The 12608-nt window shown below is 39.4% G+C and overlaps 1 non-coding gene across 1 annotated transcript; it reads right to left on the reverse strand.

Moving 5' to 3' along the window:
* Positions 1-467: 467 nt before the first annotated feature.
* Positions 468-541, reverse strand: TRNAV-CAC (transfer RNA valine (anticodon CAC)). Its single transcript has one exon. It is a non-coding gene; the product is annotated as a tRNA-Val (tRNA).
* Positions 542-12608: the final 12067 nt, after the last annotated feature.

The following is a 12608-nucleotide window of genomic DNA, read 5'->3' on the forward strand; positions in this document are numbered from 1 at the left end:
ACCTATTTTCTTTCAGCATGAAGAAAACTAGATTGCTATTTACCGAGACCTATACTCATATCTCCAACATTGTTTAGTTCAGATTTTTAGAGAAATTTTAAAACTCAATGAGAATAAAAGTGGCTTGGTTCGGTGTTAATACAGAATATGCCATAGGGTTCAATGGCGTTGCGGAAATTTTAGGAAAATGTCTGAGCCCGGATTCGAACAGCGTTGATTTCCATTTCCACATTGTTTATCTCAACCTAAAATTTTAGAGTGATATTTGAAAAATTTAAAGGAAAGTTCAATGGCATTCGGGAAATTGTAGAATTTCGCTAAAATATCTGAGCCCAACCTGTTCCACATTGTTTATCACAACTTAAAATTTCAGAGTGGAATTAGAGAAGTTTGAAGGAAAGTTCAATAGAATTCCGAATATTTTAGATTTTCTTGTTTATAAAGACTTAAAATTTCAGAGGGGAATTTGTCTGAGCCCGGACTTGAACCGGAGACCTTCAGTGTGTGAGACTAACGTGATAACCAACTACACCACCCAGACACATGCACAAATCCTTTTTTTAAATTTATATATAGTAATTATTCTTGTTTTGTTAGCAATGCTTTTTAGTAAAAACTTAAAGAAAATGTTCAAGCCCGGATTCGAGCCATGGACCTTTGGAATGTGAGACTGGGAGCGCTTTTTAGTAAAAATTTTAAAATTTAATGAAAATGTTTAAGCGATCTGCAACGTTACCGCAATTAGGTTTTCGAAGCTTAACCAAAAACACTTATTTAATAGGTTTGATTACAATCAAATAATTTGAAAATAAAATCACAAAGTTTACTTTAGTTTTGACAGATTAACATTTTATAAATATTAATGTTGAGAGAAATGTTTGAAAATGAAATTTAATGGTCGTTTATTCTATCATTTTTTTCCGCTATAAAGTGTTTTAGGCATCTTGTCCATTCTTTATTTTATTATGAAATTCTTGAGAGTTTGTTTACTTTTTGTAATATTTATTTTTTCCTTGAAGTTAGCATAGTGAAAAAATAATTTTAATATCGTAACCTAATCACAATGGTATGTTTATAATAAAGCAACACTTTCTTATTTCTCATGTCTATTAATGTTATTAACTATGTTAATAGTTTGAAACGGTAAGCAACCTAATTTGTCTGGCTAGAGTTATCGCCTTATATTTCATATTTCACTAGCAAGTTCAGTGTTGGAACATGGTATCCAATTGTGTAATCTTGGTTACATTATCTGTAGTCTATTTGACCACACAGAGTACTTCACAAGTGAACAAATGTATTTGTTGTCATCCTTCCCAATTCCATGAAATAGTAGAAGTATCACTGTTGAGTGTTGCATTTCCATCATAAGAGTCACTAGTGATCCCCTTATATAATGTAAAATTGATATCAATCGCCCAACTAGTGGAATCTTTGTACACACAAACTTCTTTGAACTAAGTGCTTCTACTGATAGCTTAACTTCAATTACCTTCAAACTTCCTCCTTTTTCCTCAAAACTCCTAACTTCTATTTGGCTACAACTTTAACCTATCACACTACATTTATTTGATTGCTTTGAACTCTTTCAAACTAATATGTGCAAGGAAGGTGGTTCCAAGAGGGGTTTACTCCTTATCTAACCTCTATCCATAAATCTAAAAGAGCCTTCTAAATTTAGCTACATGAGTCTTCCTACCATTGCCAAGATCCCTTCTTCTTGTCTATCCCCTACTCTTTCATTGCTTCTTATCCAATTATCAATCTTGTCCTTCTTTTTCTCCTCATCAAATTATGTTAACTCTCTTACTTACCATCAAGATTCCATATCTTCACCTCTAGAGATATCCCTACTATCTCCATCTATCTCTCTTGAAGTCTTATTTATGCCACATTCTTCGATGACTTGTCCTCTACTTCTGTGATATCTCCTTGCACCAACTCCTCAACGCTCCAGTCTTGTGCTACACTCCTAACACCTACTTTCCACACTACTCTCACACTTTATCTATCCTTGTTTGATGATCTTAATCCCTTGGCTTCAACCTGTCTTTTTCTCCTTTCTTTCTCTTTTCTAGCTTAACCTACTCTCTAATGTCAGCTCTTCTTATGCCTCTTTCTTCCCATTTCTAGCTCTACTCTTCCTGATCCATTTTTGTTGCTTCTTTCTATGTTCATCTCATCCCTTCCCCCTTATCATCATCATGACCCATTTACATCAGGTTTTACTCTATTTACTCGAGATCCATCCTCATCATTTCCTTCTCCATAATCATCATCTTAATCCACAATGGAATTTGAGCTAGGAACCTACTTCATGGACATGAGTCTAAGTTTCTTTTAGCATTGTTGAAAGATTCACTACATTCAACTGTAAATTTGATTAGATAACCCTCTTTTACTCACTCAAACCAAAATTTAATGGCTTGACTCCACTTGTTATCATGGTTATTTAGTATTTAGACCATTTATTGGTTCTAAAGAACTGTTATTAAACTAATATTTAGAATTTAATGACTACCTATTTCTTTAAACACTCTTGGAAAATATAAGGAAACTCTATAAATAAAATTACATGACAATTACTGTAAAGATATATTTTTTTACCACATTTTAGGTTTGATTCTTAAATTTCTAATTTCTAGCTGTGCAAATTCATCTTCCTTCTTTGAAAACTAGTCTTGTATCTCCTCTCGAGATGATTACCACCACATCACCTCATCCATAGTGAAGGTCATAAACAATGAAGTGCCGACAATGAAAACAATTGTTGGCATGAGGTTCGAACCAAGGTTTTAGCTTCTTGGCCAACAAATACCTTGTAAGCATCAATATTTTCAAACTCTAAAGGTTGGAGAAGGCCTCACACAAGCATCTTATAGGAATTGCATAACTTTTAGCCTGAAATATTATTTGAAGATGACGAAATTCAACACAACAACAAGATCTTAACATCTCAAATATTTACATAAGATTCATTAACAATCCATGAAAGATTTAGACTAAATGGTCAAAGAACAAATTCATTATAACACATAAGACTCATAGAGGTTAGAAATAGATATATCTTTCATTCATTCATCACCAAATAAGATTTTTGTGGGATAAAACATAAATACATTCTCCATTATAAAACATGAGAGCTTTGTAGAGACAACTCAAACATTCTATACTTTTCTCTCCCTTAAAGAATCTTCTGCACACTTCTCATTTTCTCTCTCTCTCTTTCTTTCCCTTTACATCCTTTTATATGCATCTACCCATGGGGACCTGTTGTAGTGGCTACAACCATCCTCCAAAATTTTGTCTATGCTTTGATTTTGGAGCCTTCCTTACTATCCACAGCAGCTCATATTGCACTGATCTAGGTATTCATGCTTCGATTGAGACTTATGTTTTCATTTTCACTTGTCCTTATTAACTTAGTTGATTCTTCTAAGTCACAAGCTAATCTCCCAACTTAGTCTCATAGTAGTTATGGGCTTGCCTAAACTACAGAGTCACGAGAGGCAACCTAGCAATGAACTCAAAAACAACACAGTGCATTGAGTCAGAAAGTTGCCTAGTTCTCCAAAACTGCGCAATCTTTCCTGGCAGTGTGCATGGAAAGTTTCCCCAGAAAAAGAAAAAAAGCAAAATGAAAAAAAAATCCCTAAAAAATGGGGATCTATTTTTAGTATCTCAAAGTATGCACTTGCGCTATTTTTAGAAACTTCTGCCAAGTGTCGCTTTTTCCTTGATTATAGGCATGCATGTCATAAACCCTAATTTGTCCAAATCCATTTAATCGGTGCTTATATAGCTCATTTGCACATTCAATCTTGGAGCTCTAGCGTTCTTGAGGAGATCAATAAACCTTCGGTGCGATCATTGGCGCTTTTTCAGGTTGATATTTTATTTGTTGTCTTTTGCCACTTTTTTGTCACTTTTTGTTTTTTGGCTTGTGTGAGTGTTGTTTCACTAGTTTCTCTTCATGGTTGTTGGTGTTTTGACTTGTTTTAACTTGTAGAAGTGTTTTTTAAAGTTTTAGATTTCCTTTCCCAAGTGTCGCATTAGTTTTCATGTTTTTTCACCAATGGTCGTCGTTGTAGTGACTCTCCTCACTTACTTGTTTTCCTTCTATTTCATTAATTTTTGTACTTGATTTACATGCATCTATCTACACCTAGTCATATCTACACTCAGCTTCGCACCATCTCTTAGATCTTCTTGTTTTCACACTTCCCTTGGGTAGATCTATGTTTTCCTTGGTCGATTTTCACTTTGCCTAGATGGCACTGCGCAATCCTGAGGTTCAAGCCACAAGCTTGGCCTATAGAATTAAGCAGTGCACAGTTGAAGCTGGCTCCAATAGCGCAATTCCAAGAGCCAGCCTTCCATCCTTGGCCATGAGACTACGCAATGTGTAGTCTCTCCCAGGCCTTTGCCAAGGCTGAACTATGCATTGAATAATTTCAACCATCAGGCTTCCACCTTGGCTGTTGAGACTGCACAACGTGTAGTTCCCACAGGCATCTAGTCCCCCCTATCAAGAAAAATTGCTCAATCCTTCTCATCCAATGCTTGATTTTCTTCTTGAACTTGCACGTAAGTTGTTTTGCTTAAAACTGACATTTGCTTGCGATGAGTGTTCTTTCTGTCCCACAAGGCTAGCATTTGTTGAGCACCTCTCCAACAGTCACTGTTACCATGGCATCTAAGAGAGATGCATCAAAGGAAGCCACTGAGAGTAGTACTAGGGAAGTAGTTGAAGAAACATCAGTTTATTTTCCTGTGTATGAAAATATTCAACTGTTTGTAAAGAAGGGATCATCACTGACATGGAAACATATTAAAGATAGTTTTGCAAAGGACTTTGAGGCAGACTTAGAGGACTGGAAGGTTTATCTTAGCATTCAGCAGTCAGGGCTATACAAGGTTGCATGTAGGAATCCCGCCTTCCTGTGTGCAGAAATCATCAACTGGATTGTCTCACACTTTGATGAGAAAACCATGACATTGAGAAGAGCTAGCGGGCAGAAGCTTGCCACCTTCTAGGAAGAAGACTTTCAGTAGATGTATCACTTTCCTGAGTTATTAAAGCGCATGGAATCACTCTTCTATGCCACCCACAGCTATGTGAACGCAAGAGACATTGTCAAATGCTGGGTGAAAGAGACATTGAAGTTTCGACAGACACCCACCCATGTGTACACAACAAAGTCCCTTAGGAAGGCTTACTAGCTCTTGGTTATCTTTGCATGCAGAATCTATGGTCAAGAGAGCACTAGAACCTTTCCTGAAGGGTGGGCAGTTTCAGTCGACCAGTTGGTGAACGATGGGAGGTCATTCAACTGGTCGGATCTGTTGGCTCAAGAATTGAAGTCCCATGTTGCACAAGCTCGGAATCCACCCAAGGGTGAGCTAGCAAGATTCTATATGTTTGCATACTTACTTGATGCAATCTATGCGCAACAGTATTTCCCTGGCATGAATTAGACATGGACACCATGAGAAACAACCATGCAAATCTATTGCAAATTTCTTTCAGAATGCAATTATCGAGGAGTAATGGAACGACTAATTGACCACTTCATCATTCCGTTGTACAAACTTATCTTTGAATAAGATCCACCTTTCATGTCATGAGAAGGAATGGAGGTGATAATAGACATCACAGATTGGTTTGCCTCACCGGGTGGCACCTTCATTAGAGTGTTTGGCGGAGAGAAGCCTCTGCATGTCTTACCAAGGTATGCCACTGACAAAATGATCGTGCAAGAAGTATGATACCATCTCACTACAGGGTTGCTAGCGACGCTACATAGGAAGAAGAAAGCACCATGGCCCAATATTCCTTTTCATATTAGATTATATGAGATAAAGAAATTGAAAGTTGTAGATGTTGAGGCTAAGGAGATACTGAAATTTGAATTTGGCACTAAGGACTTTAATCCGTATGATCTCCGCAATATTTGCATGGACCACTATACGAGAGTTTACTTTCCATGGATCGGCATGGAATTTCATTGGAAAGAGGAGGATCCTTAGATGTACAACTACAATTCCTCTAGACTCAATGAGCCCATCAGTTTAGAAGGGACTTCACAAGTTGCTCCACGGATAACAACAACTTCAGAAGCAACAACACCGGAAGGCAACAATCCCAATCAAGACAAGGGAAAGAGGAAGATTGTTGATAGTCCAAAGGGAGAACAAAGTTGCAAAATGAAAGCAGATCCTCTTATTATGAAAGAAACTTTGGCAACAAAAGCAAGGAGGAAGTAGAGGATATAGATATTAGAGTGGAGGAAGAGAGAAAATCAGAGGTTGTAGGAAGCATAAATGAAGCTACAAGAGACAAAGAAGAAGCTAAAGGAATAATAGGAGTTGAGAAGGAGAGAAGGAGAAGAGAAGCAGAAGCAGGAAGAAGAAAAAGGGGCGCGATGACAAAGAAAAAAATTTTGATACAGGTTGAAGAACGGGAACAACCAACAGTTGAGGAGGAAAGTGAACAGATGCATGATCGGGAGCTTTCTCAGCAGATTGAGCAACTGATTGAAGTGACAAACATGGAGTTGGAATAGGATCCGCAACTTGAAGATTTTGACCTAACGGTTAGAACCACAACTCATCCCTCAATCTCCAACACCTCCAGTAGTAGAGCCAACCCCGAGTGAGCAAGGAGATGTTTTTCTCCTTAATGATGATCCATTCATGGATGTGTAAAATCTATCCTTCGATGAGTTCCAAAAGAGGATTGTACAAGCATGGAGGAAGAAATTTATGGATGATCACACATTAGATGCATTCATTAGAGAAAGGGTGATAGTTTCAGACACCAGGAAACATCCAAATGCAATTGTCGAAGCCAACTTGGCTTATGTAGGAGAAACAAGATCAAATTCTCATTATTTGACGATTGAGAATGAGCAGCTGACAGAGAACTTGTAGGCTGCTAGGCAAGAGGCAAAACAACTCCGAGTAGTTGCACATAATGAAATTTCCACATTAGGGGAGTTGAGAGCAGCGATACTTGCCGAAGTATCAACACTCAGAGAAACCATGTGGAAGCTATATGACGGGTTTGTCACCGTACATAAAGTAGTTTTTTGTTTGCATGGCCTACAAGAGTAGAGCAAAGAGTTTTTTAAAACTCTCAAAAACATACAAGCTGCCATTGCCTATGTGCAAGAGTGGACAATGTGGTACAAAGGGGCCATGCTTGACTTAGTAAATAAAATGAAGTCACGGGCAGAGCTGGAGAAAGAAAAGGTTCGAATGTTGATTCAGAACAACAAACAACTCACCTCATTCATTAGCAACATTCAGGAGTCATATGTATGGTTGTACAATAGTTTGGATGTGTTGGTGAGAACACACCAGATACCATCGGTCGATTTCCTCACCAAAGCTAAACCCAAGAACCAAGTCCGACAGGAGCTCAAAGAGTACTTGGAGCAGTTGAGACAAAATGCCACCAGGGAAGACTTGGAGCAGAACACACAAAACATGCAAAATGTCATCGGTGGTCCTATCAAAGTCAGAGTAATGCTTCTCATGCTTCAAAATGAGTTGGACATAGGTTCCAATACAGTGTACCCAGATGCCATGGAGGCTAGAGTCTTCTTCCAACAAGACATCGTTAAGCAGTTTGGGGACTCCATCATGTAGTACCAAGCTTGGCACCAATATGTGACTAAGAAGTAGCAAGTGGGGGTTGATGAGCTAGACTTCTCCCAAATTATAGCATCATAGTGTTGTGTCTTGTTAGGTTGTCAAGTTGTCTCTACCCTATTTTTTCTTATATGGGTACAAGTGTAAAATGCACTATTATTTGTAATTATGTTGTAAGTGAAATTCCAAGAGTCAATACTGGAATATGAAAAGTCATCATGTAATGTAGTGCGTTATTTTATGAAGAATTTGAAAATTCATGAGGGTAGTCCAAAGGTCACAAAGGGGGAGTTGAAGAGTCACCCCCCTCTTGTTATAAATAAAACATCATAACTCATGTAACAGGCTTTTGGGAGCCAAGCTTTTGGCTAGGCTTAGGCCTAGAAAGAGCTTGGGAGTATTGTGAAGAGCCTTGGTTTCTCCATAACGTAGAGCGAGTATACTTCTTTGGAGGAGTAGGTGTTCTTGATTATAATGTTCCACTATTGGGGCTAGTGGTAGTCAATGGTGTATGTATGGATGGAACTTTCACTTATAATAATAAAATCAGAGCCAACACACTTTCATGCATATGTTTTTAATATAGTATGACTATTCTTGTTGTATTGGCAATGTATGTTATTTAACTTACACATATGCTTATGAAATATTTGCATTTGTATGAATCTTGTTGAATGTGTGTTGTTGTACTAACTCATCACTTTAACTTGTGGATTATTCCAAATCTTAGCTTGTGATGTCATCCTGCTTGTGTGTTCCTTTCAAGATGCATACTATTATAGGCTTCCAAGGGGCACACTTCCTTTTCCCTCTGTGTGTTGGAACCTTCATGCATCACACTTGAATCTTTGCAGGGTCACACACTTTCTCTTGCCGAAAGTTATCATACTTCTCTCTGTGTGTTTCCACGGTCAAGCATAACATTACCACCCACTTCTAGGACTCCTACTCCAAACGGTGTGAGCACTAGTTGGGACTTCTTATCGGGGAGATCCCATGAATGTTGGCGGGTCCAACATCGTCAACGTTTCTAGTGCTAGAAGGAGGGCCAGATGACAAGCTGATCCCTTGAAGTTTGTTTTGAATTTCTGCACTTATTTCATGACATCTCACCAAATCATAACCTCGACATGTTTTTCTAAATCCACAAATCTAAAAGTGCCGACGAGAATTATAGATGACTTTTCCAATTTGAAATTCAATGGCGAGGTTGAAACTGTTAAGGTCCAACCTTAACCCCCTTATTTATGTAATAGGGTCGAGTCATAGTTATAGTTAGTTAAAGAGTCAATAAAGCCCATATTAATAATTGTAAGTGGTTGACCCGCATTTAAAGAAGGGACCACAGTTAGTTGCAAATGGGCCATGGTATTATATAGATGGTATTAATAAGAACCATGGTATTGACCCATGGTATTGCATGTATGAATCCTATATAAAGGATAGAGACTCCCCTTGAGGAGCGTCGTGTCTTATTTTGTAATCGAGCTCAGCGCTATTGGAGGTTGCCCCCTCAAAGAGGCAAGTGAACATTTCTTTCCTTTCTGAATAAGAAAATACATGCTGTTATTTCTCATTGTTCTGTGTTCTAGGTATATTTCTTCGCATATTTGGTATTCTCGTATCTTCTCGCAGGTCAAGAGCATAACAAGTGGTATCAGAGCACTTTCCAGGGCCGGTGGGATCTCCATTTTTAGCAGTTTTTTTTTTTGGCTAGAGACGTGTTCTGGTGTTTTTAAACCACGGGATCTATCATTGAGCGCATAAACTTGCGGATTTGGGAAAGCATACACGCATGAAATACAAGAGGTGGTCACGCTTATTGGACTCCCTTGTAACCCCTGTGGATAGCCATTCGAGTAGTAGCGCATTAGATAGAACCGCACACAGACTGTCTTCCAATTACCCTCTGGGTATATTGGAAGCCCACTAGGCTCACCTAAAACCTCGCCATAGATAAACCGTCAGCCGTCTTGCTGCTACTGTACACCAAGAACAACACTTAGGGAGATTACTCGTGTGTACGATAGGTTAGTTGGGTAGTACAGCTAAGGGTACGGTTGATCCTCCTTGGTTAGTGCCCTGAAAGATTGGGCCAAGTACTACTGTTGGACCCTTATGTATATTGTGATCTGTAGCACCTGACACTCCTTGAGACCATAGTTCCCTTGTCTCTCTCTAGATCACACATCATCTTTGCTAGATCAGATCTAGTCGCAGGGGTTCGATCACTGCCACATTCCTACTCATACTCTGCAGTTGAGGGTTTTGCTGACAGATTTGACTATTTGTGTAGGGAGACTTGTGGCTCCTATACCTGGGCGTGATTCTCACAGGACATTGGGTAATATTAAATTTTTTGGGAATTGGCTACTACAGTATTCCTAAGCAAGGAGTAAAACTCCTTTCGGAGTAAAAAAAATAAAAAATAAAAAAATAAAATAAAATCAGGTCAACGGGCTGAGCAAGGTGGTACCATTCACTTGTCAGTGTCAAAATTTCGGGTGGTCCCAAATTTTTTTCACAGTAACGACAAGTGCACCGGATCTGTGCATGGTACAAAGCAGAGCTCAAGCTATGGCTAATGAGAAGATAGACACCCTTGAACAAAAGTTGGAGGAATTAACGAAGCAGATCTAGTCCTTAAATGACACAATCACAAAGGGAAAGTCGGGGGTACAATCGGAGGCATATGCTTTTAATGAGAACATTGAGGGCGAATATAGCCATTCTCTTCACTTCTATGGAAACCACCAATAGTCCCAGCCTCAACCACCCAAGTTGGACATGTATAAATTTGATGGCTCTCATCCGGCCATATGGCTATCACAAATGGAGCAATATTTCACATTGAATCACATCAGAGATGATGCGATTGAGCTAAGTGTGGGAAGCCTGTACTTGGACCAAGAAAGATGGAAATGGTGGCAGTGGCATCAACGCTGCTATGCAAGGCCAATGACTTGGCAGATATTCTCAAAAGCCCTTTTTGATCGCTTTGACTATGAATCTAACTTTTTGGGTCGTCTTACTGAGCTCCGACAGACAGACATAGTGCAAGAATATACTAAAGACTTTGAAGCATTAGCCTTCCGCATAGCTAGTAGATGAATTCTACTTGGAATGTTTTATCAGTGGTCTCAAAGACGCCATACAAGCCCACGTCCAGATGCATCACCCAGTCACATGGCTGGCAGCTTGCACGATAGCTCGTGAAGTAGAACGCGCGTTAGCGGCCCAGTCAACTCGTCCAAATTTCATAGCCAAGGGATGCCCCACCCAGGCTCCGAGCACTACCCAAACACTTAAGGTTCAAAAGGTGTCACCAACAGAAATGGTAAAAAGAAGTAAGCAAGTATTGTGTTACTATTGTGATGAGAAATACTCCTAGGGGCATAAATGCAAGGAACCCAAATTCTTTCAAATTGATGCTACTGATCACAGTTCATTTGAGGAAGCCCCACCATTTGAGGGACCAGAGGAGGAAGATGAGGATAACCAGCCGAACAATGAGCTCCTAGCTACACCAGAAGAACATGTTATCTCGCTTCATGCTTTGGAAGGAATTTCTTCTCCCCAAACTCTCAAAATCAATTATCTTGATTGATAGTGGCAGTACAAATAACTTTATCCATGAAAGAGTCGCCGAAGCAGTGCATTGTTTTGTTAGAGCAGTCTCTAATTTCTAGGTCCAGATTGTGGATGGGGGGACAATGAAATGTGAAGGCTGCTGCGAAAATGTCAAAATTCAGATGGGGGATTATCACCTAAAGACCCACATGTTTGCCATCAACATGGGTGGGTGTGACATTGTCTTGGGTGCTGAATGGCTTTGCACACTTGGCTCAATCACAATGGATTTCCAGGAGTTATATATGAGCTTTAAGCAGAATGACCACACGCATACCCTCCATGGACTCCAGGCAGGTGCTCCTTCTATCATCAGCTCGCATAGGATGGAAAAGTTGTTGAAAAAGGGCCACCATGGAGTTATAGCCCAATTTAATGCCATCCAGGCCTTCGAGCCCACTTCTCTTCATATTCATCTTGAAATGAAACAGGTATTAAACAACCATCTATAGGTCTTTGATAAGCCTCATGAGCTTCCACCCTCGAGAGGGGAACATGATCATAGCATTACTTTGGTCCCAGGGGCACAACCACCAAATGTGCGCCCATATATATATCCTTTCGCCCAAAAGAATGAAATTGAAAAAATCATCAAGGAACTCCTGGAAGCCGGTGTCATTCGTCCTAGCATTAGTCCTTATTCATCGCCTATGGTCATGGTGCTCAAGAAAGATGGGGAATGGCGTATGTGTCCAGACTTCAGGGCCCTCAATAAACTGACGGTCAAAGATAAATTTCCCATCCTGGTTGTTGATGATTTGCTGGATGAACTAAATGGGGCTCAATTATTTACTAAGCTCGACCTTCGCTCGGGCTATCACCAAATTCGGATGAAAGAAGTAGACATTCCAAAGACTGCTTTTAGAACTCATGAAGGCCATTATGAATTCCTGGTCATGCCATTTGGTCTCTGTAATGCCCCATCCACTTTTCAGAGCCTCATGAATCACCTACTCAAACTATATCTCAAAAAATTTGTCCTTGTTTTCTTTGATGACATCCTCATCTATAGCCTCACTTAGGAAAAACATCTTCAACATGTAGACCTACTCTTGCAACTGCTCCGAAAGGATAAATTATTTGTCAAATTGTCCAAGTGCTCTTTTGGCATGAAAGAAGTTGAGTATTTGGGCCACATTGTGGGGCGTGAAGGTGTTAGGGTGGATCCCAAAAAGATCCAGGCAATGCAGGATTGGCCTCAACCAAAGACCTTGAAGAGTTTGAGAGGATTTTTGCGTCTCATCAGCTACTATTGAAAATTTGTCCACAATTATGGTCACATTGCTAGACCCCTCACTCACCTTCTCAAGAAAAATTCATTC

The sequence above is a fragment of the Pinus tabuliformis genome, chromosome 8 (assembly GCF_031772625.1).
Source record: "Pinus tabuliformis cultivar Carrire ecotype Pingquan chromosome 8, CPIR1, whole genome shotgun sequence".
NCBI lineage: Eukaryota > Viridiplantae > Streptophyta > Pinopsida > Pinales > Pinaceae > Pinus > Pinus tabuliformis.